The sequence below is a fragment of the Bombus bifarius genome, unplaced genomic scaffold (assembly GCF_011952205.1).
Source record: "Bombus bifarius isolate JDL3187 unplaced genomic scaffold, Bbif_JDL3187 scf7180000008199, whole genome shotgun sequence".
NCBI classification, from domain to species: domain Eukaryota; kingdom Metazoa; phylum Arthropoda; class Insecta; order Hymenoptera; family Apidae; genus Bombus; species Bombus bifarius.
In genome coordinates, this window is record NW_022884505.1 from 265380 (window position 1) to 283981 (window position 18602).

Consider the following 18602-nt stretch of genomic DNA (forward strand, 5'->3'; position numbering starts at 1 on the left):
AACTCGAGAAAGAGCTGGAGGAACGACGAAAACACGCGTGTGCCACCGTGAACATAACGACCCAGTTTATGACTCGAATTCAACCGCGTGAAAGAAAGGAACGGTCCAACTTAAACGACGTAGGTAAGAGCGAGATGGATAACGAAAGAGAGGAACAACGTAGGGGAATCGTTAGCGAACAAGGATGTTGAGGATGGATCAGGGTTGCGAGCGACAGGAATAGAAATAGGGAAAGGACGCGGAAGGAACGAGGATAAAACGATAGAATGAGTAGGAGGGAGAAGGTTTTGAAGCAGAACACCCGTAGGACAGCTGAGACCCCGGGATGAAGGTAGGAGAGGGTCGAATAGGAAGCTGGTGGTAGGGAGAGCAGCGTGATAGGGGAAGAGTCCTACATGGTTCAAACGGAGAAGGAAAGAGGAGAGCGCGAGTGGTGGGGATAGGTCGGTAGAAGCAGCGGGGGGCGGTCGGTGGTGGGGGCAATAAACACGCCGGCGCCTCAGTATCGTCGCGTCCATCGAGGGAGTCGGTTCGCGACGAGCACGGTTTCTCCTCTTGATACGGAACAAAAGCTCGACCAGGGTCGATTGCGATTCTCTACGACGAAAATTCGGTTCGGTTCGCGGCAAGGTCACTCGTTGTATAATCCGTTTTTCGCATCGTTGGACGCGTAACCATTCATTCGTACAGCCATGATAATACCGCGTTCCTTCGACGACGAGGGCTAGCCTTGCCCTTGAAACGCCAGCCGGAGTTTCGAGTGGCCGACACAGCGTAACGCGCGCGACGACGTTCCACCAGCTGTGCGCCGGAATCGCGGCCCGCGTGTGTGTTGTGTTCGACGTTTTTCTCTTGTTTCTTTCTCTCTATTCGTGCTAGTCCCCCCTTATTTCCTATCGTTTCGCCGTTCTCCGTGATTATCGTGACGAAGGAAGATCCTGTCGAAAATATACAGTCCTGTGTTCCTTCCTTCCTTCCTTCTATGCGTTTATCCCGGTTCGGTTTTGTTTTGGTGTTTATTGGTGAGAATCTACCGGGACGATAGGAACAAAGGGACGAAGCGAACGGCTGTGAAAGAGCAACGCAGACGAACAGAGTGTGAGAGAGACATCGTGGTGTATCGATTGAGAGTGGAGCTGCAGTTGACGTAAGTCGATGAATTTTGTCCTTTGCGAGTAATGATCCAAGTGATGACGTACGTGTACGTGTGCGTCTATGTGTACGTGTATGTATGTACCCATACGTATTTACGTGTGTTACGACGCATCTTTCCTCGGAAGCGTATTATATTTTACGTAAGTCACGTAGCTCTACGCGCGCGGTGAACTGGTTTTCTTCTCTCTCTTGTCCTGCCGCGTTTCGAGAGCTTGAAATAGTCCGACGCCAGAGAGAAGTTCACTGCCTCCGCTCGATTGTGTCATTGAGGTTAGACGACGCGACGATGCGATTTCTTCGCGATCCGTGAGACGCGCGCGATTGTCTCGAAGAAGTCTCGACTGGGCAGCCGTCGTGCGGCTCTATGGCCCTCTGTGTGCGTGGGATTTAAGAGTTCGCGTCAAAAACGATGGTTGTCAATTTTTTTCTAACCCTTTGAAATTAAACTGATACCGAGAGATATTTTTGTTCAGTGGATATTCAATTTTCTCTACTAACGAAGTATCGAGTATATCGCGTAATCTTTGTCATTGTCATGGATGTTATTTACGATATCACAGATTTGATACTATAAAAATGAAAACCTGATAGAAGAACGCTTGATTAGAAACTAAGGTTATGAATAGATGCTATTCGTAGCCACTGTATGTATGTATATGCAACGAAATTTGAAATTATCGACCTCGTAACTACCGTTGCTTTTTTTTACGCAAAATATTTCTAAATTTTACCGATTTGAGACGAATATTCTTTATGGAAGAGTGATTAACAGTTTCGGTAATAAAAGGAATCGAATGAAAAAGACACTTCTTCGCGCGGAGTTATTAAAGCCTCCATTAAAAGGGGTAAACTTTCGGCAAATTTTCGAAAGTTTAATGGAAGATCACTGGGAACATGGTAGCCGTTTGTAAAGAAGTTGAATGGAGTGTTATGTGAATAGACCATCTGGTTGGAGGAAAACGTGCGGGTTTCGTATATCCGACGCGGAGACAGCATTTTGAAAGCCATATTAATTTCTTCTCCGGACACCATTTTTTTTTCGCAACCTATTCGCTATTCCTCCATTGTATCCAAATTGAAATCGCTCAAAAATTTTATAACCATTTGTTAGTCGATACGGTACGACGACGGGAAGTGTAATGAAAAAAACATGAGAATATATATTCTTTCAGGAATACCTACTCGTATACAATGATTGAAATCACGTGAGAAAGCACTCGAGTATTTGTATTACAATCACATAAGCGTTATAAAGAAAGTATGAAAATAATTAAAAGACTGATAACATGACGAGAACTTGTCATCTTTTTTTTCTGTTATGTATTCCTTTAATAACTATTTATTTTTTAGATTATCGCACGCTTTAATAACAAGAAACAAGAATTCAATATGGTGGAATCGATATTGTTGACGACTAACCTTAATTTCCTTTGCGAATACATGCCGTGGAAAGTCGTAGAAAGTTCACACTTGCATTTACGATGAAAACAATCCGTGTTGATTTCTTTGACGCAACGATAGCAGTAAATTCGGAGAAGACGTTACGATATTGTTTACGCGAATTACTTGGTCGATAATAATTTGAGAAAGAAACGGTTGAAAGGAGTCGCCACTTAGAAAGAGTCGCCGGCCGCCGGTCGTTGGCATCTTTTGCACATACAATCGATCTCTCGTTTCATGCAACCATTCGATTCGACGCGACGTTCAATCGTAGTTTGAATTTATTGTCAAGTAATTAGCCGTTAGCCGTAGAACCGGATACGTTTCCCGTTTTAATTCGATTCGCTGTCCTTATCTTAAGCGCTCGAATTACGTTATATTTGTTACAAGTACATAAATAAGTACACGCGTCTGAAGTAGTGTGTATCGGCGATCGGAAACCGTTGACCTTAACGGCGATTAAACGCGATCGGAACGTAAAGCATTTTAATTAACATTTTCTTCCGTGAACGACCGATCCTTTCGCAATGGGATGCTTTTACGGGTGTGTTTCATTCGAACAAAAGGATTTACGAAGTGATCTTCGCTATATTGGTTCGTACATAACCTTATTTTATAAGATGTATCGTGACTAACGGTAGTTTATAAAACTTGCAATATCTTACAACGTTGTAACTTTATCTGGCTGCGTTTTATGTACGTTTAACACTTTAATGCTCGAATTATTAACAAAAGATTATGTAGTCGTATAATATAATAATAATAGTGAATCATACACTGGCTCATTTGAATGCATACTATAGAAACACTTTTGCGTATATGCACATATATTGTATGTGTTGCATAAAATATTTTGAAATTTCATTAACACTGTAGTGAATCGCGATTGTTATGATTATATTGATAACATTTGGAATCAATGAATAATATTATTTGAATATAATGTAATAAACATAGATCGATTAAGATATTCATGATTATAAATCTCCTTCAAAATGGATACACTTAGTATGTAACATATGTACATATCGTACAAAGCATTAAGAGGTTAAGTCTGTCGTAAACGTTCGGAACAGTTAATTCTGTGTAATTACCAACAAATTGAATCTAGAATTATCGTCTATCGACGATCGATACCGACGAAAATCTATTTGTCATGTAAGCGTAGGTTAAGGAACATTTTACGTAACCTAATCTATAATAGTCTGACTAAAGAAAAGAATATTTAAGTATATTTATTTCTATTACGTACGTTGTGTAACCTCTTTCCAGATATTTTTTATTCGTCTTGTTCGTTTGACACTAACCTACGTTACGCTTCTTTTCCCATTAAATTAAATCAACCTGTGAGTCAACGTCGTGACATCATCTTGCGTAACGTATTCTTCATCGACATGCGCTTAAATTTAAATGACAGATCGATTGCGTCGTTCATTATCCAAGAACAGTTACATGGAATAGTGGAACGAATTAAAACGAATCAAGCTATATAAAAGGAAAATTGCAGTTCGCCATTTACTAACTTAACGTTAACGTTGAAAATGAACCATTTGAAGGCGTGCTACAATGGTGTACATTAAGATTGCCCGTATACTAACTTCGTTAATTAGTCGTTAACCACAATCATTCCGCTAATTATTCTCATACAAATACTAGATAATGGCGGGGTATAATAATATATACAGAGCGCTGCGCAATTACAGCTACTAACTTTAATTAGCTGGCAGAATGTGCTTACTCGATTATAATTGAAATCGTTTTTTCGCACGATTTTTCCTCTTCGATTGTTCTACGTCTATATAGAAAGTATAAATAATGGCAAATAAAAAAAATGTACGGGGTGTTCGCTTTATCGTTGCGCACAATTTTTTAGACGTTTACCAATGCCATACGAGCAATTATTAATCAATATTTATCTCTGTCGAATGGATAACGAATGATACGCGTTACTAAAATATTCCGTACGAATATTGTGCATATAGTTCTATACTTGACAATACTTTAAATTCAATATAGAGAGGAAGCATTTTTTAAATGTTTTCCTCATCGATACGGATGACATTTTTTACCGCATCGTTGCAAATAATCGAAGAACGATATTCAGGGGATAATTAAATATCGACAGCTTCGATCCTTCTCCAAACGTTAATTTCATAAAAATATCAATTCTCGAATGTATAAAAATTGGACGCTCGAACGTTCACATTTCCGAACGATTAATTTCCCCACTGTTCACCGTTTTCCCTCAAACTCTGCAATTCCCGCTTGTTCAATTAAATCTCCGATACCACAATTATCGGCTCGTTGGCCGCTTTCAGTAGCAAAACAACAGGAAAATGCCTTCGTCCTTGATGGCATATCGTTAAATTTTCCTACAAAATTTGCAAGTGGAATACCTTCTCGCCTTCGTGTATTACAGCCGCATAGAGACAGGGCACGTCGAGACGTTATGTAACCTTCTGTGGAAATACTTGAGGAAACTTAGCAGTCACCGCGTATAGCGTTTCCGGAAAATGTGGTCCGGACGCAAATGAAGTTGCGCCACTTGGAATAGTTGGACAAAACTCTCGGCTGTGTACCAGGATTGACCCATACCCCAAGGGGTGTTGGCAGAGCCTGTAAGACAGGTAGTGACGTCATCCAGCCAGCTGCTTCTCGCTTTTCTCTCTTACCTTGAAGCTTCTTTCCGTGTGTGTTTTTTCTAGTCGTTCTGAATCGGTTAAATGGTCCCAGAAATCTTCCACTCTGTTATTCTTACGAATGCCAGAAGGACTGCCGAAGGATAAAAGTAAAGTCTGTGAAACGTTGTTTTGTTTGGTTTTAAGGGTAGAATGTAAGGGTAGAGTTTAATATTTAGACTTATTAGAGAAGGATAAGTAGAATAGGATAGGTTGGTTAGACTTGGTTCGAATATATTTTCTGGAAACCATATGTTCTTTTTCATAGTACGTGGTACGTCTGTTACATCGATATCGTACGTCGCAACGTTACAACGTAATTTAATGTTTTTTTGAATTACTTACTCGCTTCTGTTTACACAAGTAGATCTTTAATTTTCTTTCAAAACTACGTAAAATACTAGCCAGTAAAATACTCGTTTAAGGACGGGATACGAATATTAAATAAGAGAGAACTGGTGTATATTTCTGGTATTAAAATGAACGACAGGAATTTAAACGCGTGCACACACGGAGCGAGAATATAACTAAAAAAGCGATTTGAAGAAGATGGAGCTGGTGGAAGTCATCGGAGAAAATCGCAGCACAGATTAGCCGGACACTTTCCTCGAATTAACCAGCCCTCGGTTTCGCCTGGAACGAGCAAGGACGTTCCGTGCAATTTCTCTCAGCGGACATACACGCGCATCCAGGTGTTCCAATTCGCCCATGCAAATATATTCCTCTGTCCCCCGGGCCTCCCCCTCTATTTATCTCGTTTACCCGGCCGCTTCTCTCCCGACGGTGTCCCGAACTCGTCGTGACACGGTGTAAATGGAAGGATCGCGTTGTCGTTTCCGGGGAACGTGGCCGTCTCCTCCTGGAATTCCCTCGAAGGGAACCCTTGTAACCTCTGCAACAGATCCTATACTCGTTCCACGGAGATTCGAGGTAACGTGCAAGACGTTTCGGCCTCGTTCAGCCATTTGCTTTTTCTCTCGAACAGCTTTTTCCTATAAATATGGATCGTAGTAACGCGGATGAGCGAGCGGAGTTTGTTTTCGGATTAAGAAGATTATTTTCCTTGTCGTTCGTAACCCTGCTGCGTTCCTTACATCGTTTTTTACTTAATCGTGTTTTTCCAGCGCTGAGAAATCTCTTGGGTTTAAGAAAAACACGAGAGAGTCGCCGTTGACGTGGATAGGGCTTTTCGTTGCAAATTTCGCGGCCAAGTCTTTCCTTTCGTTGAAACGTTCCTTGAAAAGTTGGCCTAGTAACTTGTAGCAGATCCAAGGACATCGACGATCCTACCGAGATAAAAGTAAATTAACGCGTTCTTTGAATCTTGGCGAGTTTTTCGCGGCGAAACAAGGCGAATAAACCAGTCGGAAGAATCTAGCGAAAACACGATTATTTTTCTTGTTGTCGAAATTCCTTGCGTTCGTATTCATAAGATCGTGCGTAACAGAACACGTATTGTATCTTCCACCTTTTCTATTCGATCAATTTTCATCCTTTCGCGCTCCATTCTTATTGTAAATTCGATGTTCGACTCTTAAATTATCGCTCGCTTGCCAACCGTGATAAGTTTCGTTCTTATTAGCCTCTTCTCTCTTTCAAATCCAGTTCTGTCCCCCCACTTAGGCAGCGAAACGTGTACAGGGTATCTCGTAGCAGGTGATGATTCCTCGCTGAAAAATGAGGAAATGTAGGGTTGAGTGGATGTGGCAAGGATCGAGGAAGGAATCGTGGAATGGTAACCTTCGAGGATCGGATGCTCGAGCGGTGACGTGGCTGCTTTGACCCGTGGAAAAGGAATTTTCTGCCGCGGTTGCGTTTATTTTTTCCTTGGTATATCCTGAAGCATTAAACTGACGTTTATAACGCTAATAATGTGTGTTCCTTCTTCCTATCTCTCTCTCTCTCTCTCTCTTTATTCCTCTGGGATAAAAAGGACTTGTCACATTTACAAATTTATCTCGTACGATTCGCCGATCGGTCATTGTAAATCCATCAAAATGACTGGCTTGCGGTCATTATAAATATACCAGCTCCTCTGACAAATTACTGTAATTTTGAGTTTTATCGAAACACGAATATAATTATATCAATCGATTTGCTAGAAGAAGCGACAGAACAAAGAAAATTACATTCTTCGAGGATAAATAGATAATAGTTTGGAATAGAAAGTCCAAAGTTATCGATTATTCGTTCAATAGCGAGCACATTTTGCCTTCTACAATTCAATGCTTTTTAACAGGGTGCTGATAGTCTTTGGATTTTGAGGTTCTCCGATGAGATGTTGAAGTTGAAGATGTTAAATAGTTTGAATTGCGACATTGCATTGAATTGCGCAAAGTAGCGTAATTTTATCGAACAATTAGGATACTGCCAGCAAGTTAATCTGTCGATCATTGAAAGAAATTATCGTTTGATAATTGTCAAATTTGATATAACGTGAAATTATCGTTTAACGATTATCAAATTTGATAATTGCCAGGTGATACGATCTCTTTTAGCAAGTTAGGGTATATGTTTATCGGAACGAGCCTATAGAAAATCGTGGTAAATTGTAAAATTACTTGAGGAGGTGCCGGTATGCTGGAAAATTTACGAGCGAATGGAAAAAAGGCCCGGAATATATAACGATACCGATAACTCTATTCCACGAATTTCAGCTGCAGCACTGTAAAAATGAAAAACTGATACACAGCGCTACATTTCATTGCCGGACAGTTTCTCGTTAATTGCGTTAACTTAATCTTTACGCGGGTTCAGTAAATATGAGTTACCGTTTCCATTGGAAATTTTCACGTTTCCAATATTTTTGATAAATGCGACAGCTACTCTATCTCTGGATAAAATTCAAACGTTAAACGTGTTTGCTAGATCGAGGCAGGGCGATTTATAAAAGTTGCCCATACCTGACACTGAATTACAGAAACATTCGCCGATTCAAACGATTAATAAATTCTTTGACGATACCAACTTTCCAACGTTTATATTTTATAATGATGTACGATGTAACAATGATGTTTTTTCGATCGATGTACCGCTTAATGAACAACAATACGAACTGATATCTTGTTCGATGCTTCGTTTATTGTTTATTGTATTTATTGTTTATTAAAATAGTAATTTCGCGCAATACGAAAGTAAAAGTATAAATCGAAGTCTTAGCAACATATTAATAAATAATAATTCAACAGAATACACGCGTGAAAATTGCAACAAATTGTCCAAATTCACACGTTATCAACTCAAAATTACTATACTAAAATAAAGTATAATAATCTTATTTACTCTTACTTAATTAATTGTGTAATTATTTTTTAATACGATTACTACTTTTCTTTTTCATCTTTTTCTTATAATTCACACGCCTACGACCGTATAAAATTGCGATGCGCATTTACTACGTGTAAAGAAATTCGGTTGGAAAAGCTGCGATCGAGTGCACGTGTACTCGATTATGGAACTCGAAGCTCGGGTCATCGATTTGCCTCATATTTTTTGCGTGTGCGATATTGTGCTGAACACGAATTTCGTGAGAAGATCGTATTCGAAGTTTTGTATTTCCCACATACTGCACACGAGCAATTTACTCCATTCGTTGATTCGGGACATTATTGTACGTAGGTCGTAGCGGGCGAACAAAATTTTAGATCGATGGAAACCACTCTTTCAGCTGCTCCATTGTTGATTTTATACTGCAGATTGATTTTACAATTTTTCGCTTCAATGTGCTGCGCTTCCTTTCCTTTCTAAATATATTTCTATCGTACAGTCGAGCGATTATATTTCCTTTATCGTACTTGCTTATAAATACGTTCTTTTGAAACGTTTAATCGAATGTCAGATAAAACTCGTCGATTTTATCATCGCGCGTCAGATGAAATCGATGAATTTTATCTGTAGGTTGAAAAATTGAAAAAAAACCTGCGAAAACGTTGGAGGAATTTGCATAAAAATTTTTTACGGAAATTATTCTCTTGGAGTATGAAATTGCACACAGTATACACCAATCTCCATCTACATCTTTTCTCGTTAAATTCATTACTGGTCCCGTCGCAACTTAATCTCTTTCGACAGCGTTTGAAGAACACGGGTGAGAAACTCGAATGGAAATCGTCCTCTCTAGCTTTCATCTTTTTATCCAAACATAAAATTACACGACGCGAGAGTAATTTTCACGCTAAATCCAAATCCTTTCAAAAACACTGATCGTTAGATCGCAAATATTTGTACAAATTCATATTTTTGAAAGACGAATAGAAGACTAAAACCTATTAGCAGAGACTTGTTTCACTCGCTATAATACACCGTAACAGATGCTAAATTCTCTGTATTTTATATACTTTCGTACATTATTCGCAACATTTACGTGAATCTTTGCGCTTTGAAATTTTTCTTACTCGCGTTCCTCTTCAAATCCACATTCTTGCAAATAAAGATAAGAAAGGATCAGCCTGAAGAACCATCCGTCGATAAATCGAATCCGTGGAAAATAAAACTCGTCCTTCCAAGAACCAAGAACCATCGTGGAAAGAGGCGAAAGCTTTATTCTCTGGTTGGAGACGAGGCCAGACGTCGTATCGTGTCCCTCGTTGATCCGACTCGCTTCGACCAAGAAACCCAGCTTCCTCCGAAACGTTGCAAGCCGGAAGAACGAGCGTAACGTTCGACGTTACCGGACCATCGAACACGGTAGACGATTCCTCACCGCGTTGCCAACGAGCTCCAGCAAAGTTTCGTCTCGAGGAAACTGTCTCGTCTCTGTGGCGACGATCGGCGTTTCGCGTCGTTGACCCGAGGCCGGTCGAATCTGGCCTGGCGAGGCCAGCTATACCTAACTATACCGCACGATATGCAAACAACTGCTCGCTAACATGAAGTTATTACTCGTGTACGGAGATCGCAGATGGCTGCCGCCGATTCCTCGGCCACTTTCCCTCCTTCGTTCGTCGTCGTACACGTTTCCGTACGATCGAGGAATGCTTCCTTCGGGCTGCGCACGAGAAACCGCTCGTGGCTCTTGCACGATCGACGGACGGTTTCTCTCGTCCTCGTGATTTATCGCGTTGGCAACTAAGAGATTGCGGATTTTGTCAATACCATCTAATGAGAAAATCCGCAATCACTTAGTTGCCAAGCCAATAGAAGGTCGAAGAAGAGTCGAAGGGTTCACGAGGAAGAAAGGGGATTTTAACGAATTTTTCCCTTTAATATTCTCTCGTATGGGTCCGTGCGCGTGCTCTTCGTCGGCGGTTAGGTCGTATCGATTCGCATTAACATCTGAATTGTATGGTAGTTGGAAGAAGTCGAGGCAACGTATTTTTTATTTTTCGCTGTTCAACGCGGTAAAGATTGGAAGTAAAAGTTGAAAATGACGCGGAATAAAACGGATAATAGAGTGGCGTTTTATTTTGATACGAGAACAGCTATAAAAAGCGAAGTTGCTTTCATCGTATCGATTGGAGTCGACGAATCGACTGGACCACGTTAGGCTGAGATAAAGAGGTAAACGTGGGACGCGAATTAGGCGTCATGGAACGATCGCGATTCTTCCTTCTTCGTGATTTGATACACTTACCGCTGTATGTTTGTTGTTTAATTTTAGAGAGAATTCTTTGGAGAAGAATCTACGCTGTAAAAATCAGAACGAAAGGTACACGAATAGATAAATAATGCAATGAGAGAAAAACGCTCGCCATCCATCATTTTCCAGTAAATCATTTCACGATCGAATCCCCTAAATTGCGCTGTAAAATTCCATGAATTCTGCAAATCTACAAAATTTCTATGAAAAATTCCATTCCGCTGCACCTCCGGTATCCATCAAATTTTTAATTCTTTGGAACAATCACGCACGCGGAAACGACTTCGTAGAAAGAAACGTTCGAATTCCATCGAATAATACTCGATGTTAATGAATAAACAGGAGGAAGGACGGCGACGAAGTCGCGAAAAACGAGCGGATGGAACGAAACGCGGATCCGATAGGAATCGATGCGAGAGTTGGACGGCGTAAATCGAAAACCGTGAGAGAGGCAACGATCCCTCTCTGGCCGAAGCCAAGCAGGAATGTTTTCTCTCGCATTCCACGAGTTTCGTGGATCGTCCGAACCGACGAATTTAATATTGGCACGCGCGAATATGCCAGACCCGCCGCGAAGAATATTCCTGGCCATGGGATGCTTTTTCCCGCATGAAATCGCAACCAAGGAAACCTTCTCCGTTTTATCCTCGTTTGCTTGCTCCTTTCTCTATTTATTATCCTTAAACGTGTTTGGTTTTTTTTATCTTCTATTTTCCTACAATTTCTCTTTCTTTTTCGATAGAGTTTCTTCGGATTTTCTTTCATCGTACCGTTTGAACCGCGTGGTCTGTTTTCTTTGGGCGTTTCATTTCGTGTCATCCACTTACCTTCTTCTGCTTCTCTGCTCTTTTCATTACGCTTCGTCGTCTCTTACAGTTTTCCTATATTTCTCTACTTTTCCTTTTACGCCGCTGTACACTTTGCCTCTGTTCTCCTCTCTACAGTTTACGAACGTTTCGATCGTCGCTCCGTCTCTTGTTTTCTAATTTCCACTTCCTTGAAACACACACTCCACGCCAGTTAAATTCAGCGAAATAAATATCGCGCGATTAATCTTGCAGATCGCACGCTCGCTGTTCCTCGTGCGATCTTCGTAATTCCCACGCGCGTGTACGACGCAGTTTGGAGGATGTTTGGTAGCGAACGCTTGACGAATCCTCTCGATCCGTTTTCGCGAACCGAGGTGGACCGGAATTTTAACGATTCCCTGTCATGTTAGTTTTATATACTTTTTTTCTTTTTTCGTTTACCAGCTGGTAAACCGATGGGAATTGCGCGAAGAGAACACCGTCGTGAAAATTTCATCGCGACGAATACCATTTGTTCTTGCACGCAATAAACAGAGCTCGTGCAAATTTTCCGTGTAACGTACGAACCTTCTATGTTTCCTGTCTTCATCCTACGAGAAAAAAATCGTCTCGAAAAGAAAGTATCGAATACGCTGGATCGATCGCCGAGGAATAGAGAATTTTACTCCATTTCCTAAAAATATTTTATCCAACTACCGAATGTTTTACCGAGCGATAGTCGAAGATTAATCTCAATCGACGATGGGAAGATATGGGAAATTTGTTACGAAAGGAATATTTCTTTGGCATATTTTATTTGGATATCGTATATCCAACGTATTTCCATTTATACGACAAAATATTTCTCGCATACATATTTTATTTCCGAGCGTAGTAGCATCTATCGAAGGAATATAGATTTTCACGCGTTTCACTTTGACGATCCTCTCCCGGTCTTTCATCATTTTCTGCATATTTTCTACTGGAAATAAAGAACGATATTAAATTTTACAGCGCGAAATATACTAAAACCTAAAGTTCCTTCGACCGTTAGTCCCCCGAACACGACATTTCGCGTTTCTTAAAGCTCCAAACGAGGACAAGCAGACGGAAACGAGACCTGCAAGATCTTTTAGGCTTTTGCAGGCTGGTTCTCTCGGCGGTTGGAGTACGTTCTTCTTTCTTTTTTTTTTTTTTAGACAAGTGTCTCGACGTTTCGCCATTACAACGGACTTTAACAAAGCCCTGGAGAAGCACTGACACTGACACTGACGCTAATCCGCGCTTTATAATAGCCGTCCATTTAAGAATATTTACTTTCGTATACGAAAATTCTCGTCGTCGATCACGGATAGACGTCGGGCTGGAATATTTTACGAGCATAGAACGTTGAAAAATTGCTTTCCTTAACAAATTTCCCTGTCCCGTCCAATTGATTTTTACTCTTGCCTGCGAGCTCGCTTTGTGCGTCTGTCATCGACGTTTCGCGGTTGACGAACGTCAGCAGCACTTCCGGCTACGATCGAGAGATCCGACGAGATATTTGTCGGGCGATTGACCTCGCAAATAGGAAAATCCATCATCCCTCTGTTCCATTCGTTCCTTCTATGAACGTAGGAGAAGCTTGGACAAGGGAAAATCTGCGGCGCTTTTGTTCCGATCGAGAACAGCAAGATTCGTTGGATCTCTGCTAGGGAATTTTGCGCGGCTTATGGAAGGATAATTGGTTTGCTTTAATTCCCCGGAGATTGGATTTTTCACTTAACAGCTACCCGATACGCACAGGTACGAGCTATTATTAGGTTCTCCGAAAAGTTTCTTTCGTTTCGTAAGGTGATAATGGACGAACAAGAATTTCTGTTTATTATTGAATTAGGTATGATCCATTTCGTTCTATCTCTATTATTATGCTCGTGCATGATTCGATAAGCTAATATAAAACAAAAAAACATTGCGCGTCTATTATTTCCTTATGAAACGAAAGAAACTTTACGGATAACCTAATACGCGAACTTCGGTTTTGACGATTTCAAGGGACGAGATAGCAAAAGAGCAGCGCGACGAGTAAATTTGGAAGTTTCGATATTCGGAAACTTTGCGTACATTTCGACTAGATCGGTTGGCGACGTTGTCAAGTAGGCGACGACGGATATACTCGTCGAGCGCGGAGTACGCGTGGCTGTTGTAACATGGAATTAAGTTGTAGCGAAATGAACGTTTCACTTTTCAATTTTATCGGCGACAGGACTGGTCGTAACGCAAGATATTGTCATTCGTTCAATTATACTCGTGAAAATCGGCCAACCGGTAAAAATATCGCCAGTTTGGATTGGAGTTTTGGAAGCAGAGGTTTCCTGATATCTTCGTTGGAAACTCGTCGAACAAAGCGCAAGAACCGTATTACGATATCCAAAGTGAAGGATCGATGGATGGAATTAAACGAAAGCGAATAACCTCTGCTGTTAACCCGTTGAATCAAATACCTGTTGCCTGATAAACGACCTAAAACTTGCACTTGTATCGAAATTTCCTCTCGTTCATATCCCATGCTATTGTACACGTATAATCACCGATCCAGCGGAAAATTCGTTATCGATCACGCTGTGGAGCACTGATTTGCCTAGACAGAATCGAATGCCTATGATCGAAGAATCGATGATCGGCCGTCGCTAGATGACATCGTCAGCGAGGCTCGATACGTCCGTCATCGAGGCGAGCATCGCAGGTTATTGACATTGAAGGAAGCGAATCGATAGCCGGAGAGCGCCTCGATGTCTAGTCACGGAAGTAGAATACTGATTGCTAGCATAAAGCCTATTGTGCCGGTGGTGCGCGGCCCGTTTAAATATAGAGTGGCAGTACTCCAAGCGGAAGAAAGACAGAGAAAGAGAGAGAGAGAGCGGAGGACCCTGAGTTAGTCTTCCTTTCGTTCCTGAGGAGCGAGGCGAGCAGCGACGCAGTCAAAGGTGCCTCGAGCCACGAAACCTTTTGAGAGAGACAGCGAACTATGGAGACGCGATTTCCTAGTTATCGATGACGGTCGTCTGTCCTCTCTCACTCGCTCTCTCTCTCTCGCTCTCTCGCTCTCTTCGGTTTCTATAGCCAGAGGATCGAGAACACGATCCTGCGATTGCCTCTTCAACCGAATTTCCCTAGCTTCGCTCTCGTAACAGCAGTCGACGAGGTGACACAGAGGTCGATGATGACATCCGGACCAAAGTTCTGGCAGGCTGACTGATATGATCGAGTGGAGCGACCGCGATCGTATTCGAATTTGGTAGTCTGGATGGGAAATCGGATTTAATTATCAGCATTTGACGGCTCCAGCTCTACAGTCGTCGATGATGTTGCGTTTGGTTTTCGATCGAGGGTAGAGTTACACGACGTAAGAGGCTGCTGCAGAACGTGGACCAATGGGTGCCGGTAGGTTAACTGCTGCTACGTTTCCACGTGAATCGCAATGTTTGAATGGGTTACGCGTTTGATTACCTGGATTTAAGTATTTGATTTATACGGGCAATGATACGATAGAAGCGAGGAAATGCGATTGCGTTTGGTTTCCCATCGAGGGCACAGCCGGACGATGGAAAAAGCTGCAGAAAGTAGAGAAACCGGTGTTAGGTTGACGCGCTGGCTTTCCACGTGTATTGGAATGTTCGAATTGGAATTTGGATTTAATTATGTCCATCTAATTTGAGCTTATTCGATAGGGTCCAGTGGAGGAACGCGATTGTGTTTGGTTTTTTAACGAGGGCTGAATTAGGCGACGTAGATGTTGATGAACTGTCGACGAACGAGCCGGTGACACGTTTCAATTTCAATTTGAATGTCCGAATTGGCAATTGGTTCCGATGGCTTCGATCGAAGCGCCGCGAGCTTCCATATTTCCATTCGAATTCAATTGTTCGAATTTAGATATTCGAATTTGAAAATTCTAACGGAACTTTTCGACTTAAAGTATCCAACAATGCAAATGTTGTTTCGAGCTTGAACCTTTAGATTTCAGCGTTTAATCGGCATATTCGAATTGGATCATCGACAGGCAAGCTGCTTGGGCTTCTGATTGCAAATTGCAATTCCAAATTCTACGTATATCTGAATTTGAATACTTCGATTCGAATCTGTAATTGCACGCCGTTAGAATTACCTTCTTTGAATTTGTAATCGTATGTTTGCACTTCGACTCGAACATTTGAAGCTATTTCGTCGATCAAATATTAATGTTAAAAGAAAGAAAGAAAAAAAAAAAGAAAGCTGTCGTATCTCACTTTGAAAGAAATTTAGAAACGACTGAAATAACCAGTCGTTTCTAAATTTTGTTTCGACTCATCCTAGAAAGTAAAAGAGATCGTTGTACAAAGAGCAACGGCCCGAATAAACGCTAACACGTAAGTAGCAAGTTTTTCCTTCCAGAGAAAAAGTCGTAGACGACCAAAGAACGTACTGTTATTATAAAACGATTACTCGGATTAATTTACGACAGAAGGGGCGACGTTTGGCGGGCGAACAGGGGAAAAGATTAGGGTGCAGCAGGTATTTGAAAAATCGACAAGTCATTATTAGAAGCATGATGAGCCATGTTGACGCAAGTACCGTTATGGTAACCGGTGCCACGCAGAAATCGACCTGGGTGCATCCTACACGCCTCTGTGTACAATTTACACACGTATATGTACCTAGACACACAGGGTATACATGGCCCGAAGTTTACCTTTATTATCGAATCAACGTATTCGTCACGATCGCCAACTATCGTTCTGGATCCCGATCGTCTTTCTATCGATCTATAGATCGATCGACGACCAAGTTGTTCCAGATGGTTCCAATGTCTCTTCGTCCATTCTTTTTCCAGTTACTTTTCATCGTTACAGATGGTCGAGTCTATTCAATTGTCCACTCTTATTGCACGAAGAAATTCGAAGATCCAAGTATCACAGATTAGAGTAATTAACCTGATCTATGGCCGAGTCGAGAGAAACTTGAACTTTAAACGTTCAAGTACGAAAAGATTCGAAGCATACTTTTTCCAACAGCTACATTCAAATACGAGTTTATTGGCATTATCTACGATAAGTTACACGATAAGTATAACGCGTAAAAGTATTTTCTCATTGTACGATGTTACGATACTGTTGGGAAATAGCGCGAAACTCTTTCGATCCGCGTAATCTTGGCATCTGGGCCAATGGAATAAAAGGAATCGTTTGGAAAAAATAGAACTTACGATCGAGCGTTACTGCTTATCGACTATCTTATCGATAGATTGCACACGTTTACGAATTTATGAAGAATATATAGATAAAAATGCAGAAAAGTACGTGTACGTGTAAACGTAAAACATAAAACTGCGTTAAGTCGTTAGTTGACCCAGCGATAAGTGTACTTGTCGCTGGTGAAAATCCTCTGTGTCTTCGTACTTGTTAGTGCGCGTTAGTTCGTCGCTGTTATTAATAATCGATCGAGTGAAACGTTCCCTACAGCCTGCGAGAAAGTTCGGTTCAATTTCACCAATTTAAAAATTATTTCCATTCAGATTCGCTATTATTCTTTTGCCACGGCGGTATAATTACTCGTTGGAAAGCAGTTTCCCATTATTTCCAACAATCTCTGTATAATCATAGTGCGAGCTAATTTCGATCAAGTAAAAGTCAGCTTGTGTTACTTAAACTTTTCCTTCCCTTGAATCCGAAGTAAATTAAACTTGTTAGCGGCCTTTGTTCGATCAACTTGCTCGAAACAGGCGAGTTCGGCCACCGTCTCGTCGCCGGTAGCTTTCCTCCATTCGTTGTTCGAGAATCGAGCTCGACCAAGCAAAGATGCATCCGCGGTATAGTCTGTGGCACTATGCCAGTTTATTATTGATTCTCTCTTCTTCGTTCCAGCGTCTCTGTACTATGCTATACACTTGCTAGCTCTCCTACCGAACAACGAGCGCTCCTTCTCTTCGTTGTACACAATTTCTTAAACGTTCCTCCCATTTTCTCTCTTCGTTCTTCCCTCTCCCTTCGAGAAATTCTATTCTCGACATGATAAAATACAAATTCCATGGTTCGATCGTATTGTTCGGGGTCTTTGTCGTTAGATTGTGTATTTTATATTTTGCTCTATTAATATTTGTATTTTGTATCTCTCAGCGTAGTTTCTCGTAATTAGCATTTTTCTTTACGCTAGAATTTTGCTGGGATTTTCTTCCGTTAGAATTTTGTTCTTTGGTTCGACGACTGATTCCGAGGGCTCGTCTCGCGACTTATTTGAAAGCAAACACGTCTGTTTACTTTACGTACGAAATAGAGCACAGGGATAGATAAATCACGTTTCCTATTTTCCAAGGAAAGAATTTTTTAAATCCACCACGCTGTCGGTCAACGTGACATCGCTAAAATCACGATAATCGTATCTCGTTACGATTGCTAGTGAAATTTCCAGATGCTTTTTCCCCACGATACAGCGGTAAAAAGTTTTTCTATACGAGAGAGCTTCCCGTTTGAATAGTTTCGCGAGCCACTGCAGATGTTTCAACAACGCGAATTTGAAAGTTGCATCGATTTTACGATTATCGTTCGTCTACGCAGAGCCAACCAGAAGGAAAAAGTCGATCGCTCAGCCACTAGATAGAAATACCATGCTCGATGTTAATGCAGCGTTCGAGTCTATCGTACGAGAGCCACTTACAATTTCTACGAGCAACGAAACAAGCTCCCTTTCACGGTCGGCCACGTTAATTGAAAACAAGCATCGCAGAAGCCTTTACTCGCTACGATAGATCGTCAGAACGTAAACGTTGAATTGATTAAATATAAGCCACTCCTCCTCGTTCACCGATCGATGCCATTCAAACGATAAAATTCGCCCGATAAAACGCCTCCGCAATAACCGCGAAGGAATACGTAAACAGGGGATACGAGGAACGAGACAAACGCGCTACTTGGACTAATCGCCGAACGTATGTGTATTTGTATTACG

The 18602-nt window shown here is 41.3% G+C and overlaps 1 protein-coding gene across 5 annotated transcripts in view; it reads left to right on the top strand.

The window, feature by feature from the left end:
* The first annotated feature begins 494 nt into the window (after positions 1–494).
* Positions 495–18602, top strand: part of LOC117210201 (ankyrin repeat domain-containing protein 50) — a 219860-nt gene continuing 201752 nt past the window's right edge. For all 5 annotated transcript variants that reach the window (XM_033452976.1, XM_033452980.1, XM_033452977.1 and 2 more), the window contains exon 1: positions 495–1147. The gene's annotated coding sequence lies outside the window, so the exon portion shown is untranslated. The remainder of the gene's footprint in view (positions 1148–18602) is intronic.